The sequence below is a fragment of the Gobius niger genome (assembly GCF_951799975.1).
Source record: "Gobius niger genome assembly, chromosome: 17".
Taxonomy (NCBI): domain Eukaryota; kingdom Metazoa; phylum Chordata; class Actinopteri; order Gobiiformes; family Gobiidae; genus Gobius; species Gobius niger.
Genome location: NC_136868.1, coordinates 27,287,555 through 27,291,005, shown reverse-complemented (window position 1 = coordinate 27,291,005; position 3,451 = coordinate 27,287,555).

Genomic DNA, 3,451 nt, shown 5'->3' with positions numbered 1-3,451 from the left:
AGTCTGCTGAACGACCGGGAGAAGCGGTGCGCTGCGGAGACTTGGCCGTAACAAGTGCCGCTGTGTCCCGCCGCCTGCCCCGCTGTGTGAGGCCACTGACCGCAGCACACCCACCGCTGCACCGCGGGGCTCTGACCGCCAGGGGGCGCGCTTATGTTACTGTAAGGCAGGGACAGGGCATCAGCGACTCAAGCCAGGCTCTATCCAGCTGTAAGGACAAAAAACAATGCAAACAAAATACTTTAATACTTTAACTATAGTATTTTTGCATGATTTGATCATTTTTGAAAGATTAAAACAACATAAATTTTACTTCAGGGAAAAAGCACTCAATATTGTGATTCTTATTAAAACAGTTATCTTCAAGTAGGGCAGTATTTTCACAAACTAGGATACTTATGTGAAGTGAAGAAAGCAGCAAGGAAAATAAACAAAAATAATAATCACTATAATAAATATATATATAAAATAATGGAAATAGAAAAAAAAATGTTATAATAGAACCTTCTGTTAATTTCCGTCATTGTAATAGCCAACTTTCTAAATCATTTACTCAATATAGAAGCCAACTTTCATAATAACTCAGTCAATCAGCCTGATGGTTCACCAGTAGTGATTGGTGTTGTACAGTTTAAGAAATACTGTCCCAACACAGATGCTTGCACTACATTGATGCTCACTGATAACCTGTACAATGCTTTCCATTATGTAATATACAATGTACAGTCAAATGTGAATGATGTCAGTCAATATGATCTTGTTGTATCACTGAAAGAAGAACTGAATGTAATTCATAGGCAAGGTCACGTGTGTTATAGTGTGTTTTACTTGCGTAAACAAAAACACAAAATAAATTCCAAATCGTCTTGCGGTTGAACAAAAAAAGAAGAAAAAGAAAAGAAAAAAAAGTCACTACTGAATATGTACAGCACGAGGGTGATTAATGATGATGAATGAGGGGTAGGCACTCATGAGCTCTGCTTTGGCCGACTCCTTTTCAGCCTTATTGTGATGACATGTTTAACTACTGTAAAAATATGAACGTAAACAGCTCATAAAATCAATCAATCAATCAATCAATCAATCAATCAATCAATCAATCAATCAATCAATCAATCAATCAATCAATCAATCAATCTATCTTATTAATTACTCTGATAAACGTAGAAATGTAGAATACTGTAACTCACTTATGTTAATGCCTAACTGGTCTCAACATGTAAAGGGATTTTATTCAAAGTGCTTTATGAAGGATCCTCTCACTCAATACAATGTACGCAGACACTGGAGGCAAGGCGGGTGAAGTGTCTTGCCCAAAGACACGACGACAGTGCACATCTGCAGGAGCCGGGATTCTAACCTTCCAATCATGAGACGACTCTCCAACCTCTGTCCCCCCACATTTAGTTACTCAGTTACTCTTTGAGATGGTAAATGGTCTCAACTTATATAGCACTTTTCCACCTACATTAGGCACTCAAAGCGCTTTACAGCAAAGATCCACTCACCCATTCATACTCTCATTCATACACCAATGTACGCAGACACTGGGGGCAATGTGGGTGAAGTGTCTTGCCCAAGGTGTCTTGTTGTTGTGCCCAAGGACACAACAACAATGTGCACTTTCAGGAGGTGGGAATCGAACCCCTGAACTTCCTATCATGAGACGACCCACTCTACCATCTGCGCCACTGTCGCCCCACAATACAGCACAGACTCGATCATTACATTTTAGCTCCATATTGAACAATATTATTAAGAAAGAACTTTTAATGACCCGTTTCTCCTAAAATAAACTAAAGATTTAAACGCCTTATGCCACAGTTCATACAAACACATGATGCTGTATCTGCTGCTCCATCTGCCGACAGAGTTACAGAGTTCATTAGTAGAATTAAAAACATAAGTGAGTTTAGAACAGGTGTTCTAACAATCGTAGACTTCCTTTTTGTAATTATACGCCATATTTATCATAAATATATTGACAATCCATGTGAAGTATTGAAAGTAGCGCTCTGATTAGAGTAACAGAATACTACAATTTCAGAGTATTCTCCCCAACACTGCCTATAGGGTCTAATAATAAATCAGGTGCAACCATTGACAGTAAATCGTTCCTAATTTAACCGTCTGGGTGCAACACCGTATACAATCGGAAGGTACGCCAAAAAACAAGGTCTTATAACTGGAAGGTTGGGGGCAGGGTTAATTTTGACACATATTTTAATAATAATTTCGTTTTAGTTAAGATTTAGCAAATAATTCCCTTAAACTACTAAATTTACGACGAATTTAGTCAACCTTGCATGTTTAATATTTAGTCTAATCATATTGTATCCAGGTGCTTTATGGAGCTTCTCATGAACAAAGCTCAGAGCTGAGAGACTCCTTCAAACGCTCACTGGAAGTTTTGGATGATTTTAGTCGCATATTTTCATTTTATTTAGTCATATTTTAATCGAATGAAATATCTGGACATTTCAGTCATAGTTTTAGTCTCAAAAACAACTTTTTTTATTTAATTTTAGTCGCAAAAATATTACTTTGACCAAAATGATGACAAAATACTTAGTCACCTTGTCCTCAACAGTGGTTCCTTTCTGTAAAGTGCTCCTTATGTCGGTGGAAAAGCGCTAAACTATAAACTGAGACCATAGATTCTCCCTCATCATGTATATTAAGCCTGTTCAAGTTTGCAGGTTTACGATACATCTTCTCATCAGTCGACTCTCACTGACGGTGACGGGAAAGACACATCTTGTTCATAACGGTTCACTCTTACAAAAACACATGTGGCACAGATCAGACAAATCACCAGTCCAGGACGCTTGAGCTTTAAACATTTTACTTAGAAAGGCACAAACTATGATTTCCTGGTAAATTATTTTGATGTAAGAAAAAAAAAAAAAAGAAAGACATTGTTTTTTCTCCATGTAAATCCACATTTTTCGGCCATAACTCGGATACACAAGCATCGTGAAGGACTCTTCCCGGGTCAGTCTTTATTAAGTGTCCATAATTGTTAATTTCAAACCTAAAGATCCACTGTCGCAGTACTTTCCTGTGGTTTTTTTTCTCCAAAAGTGCAATAATAATAATAATAATAACAATAATAATAATAATAATAATAAGAGAGCTTAATCATCCTCTTGTCTTCTTCATCCACAGTACCTGAGGCCAGTGACTGTGCTACAAACGTCCACATCCACAGACGGGGAAAAAGCCAACGTGAGGAAGGAGCAAATCGTCCGAAGACACTACGTCATAAAAATAAGCTTTGAGTGAAGGGATCTTTTTTTTTGGAAAACTGAGGATTGAAATTACAAAAAAAAAAAAAAAAAAAAAAAAGAGAAAGAAATAGGGAAACAAACAAATAAATGACATAAAAATCCTCCTCTAAATTCGGTTCGAACAGATCCTTCCTGCGTCGGACACATCTCAGCATAGAGCG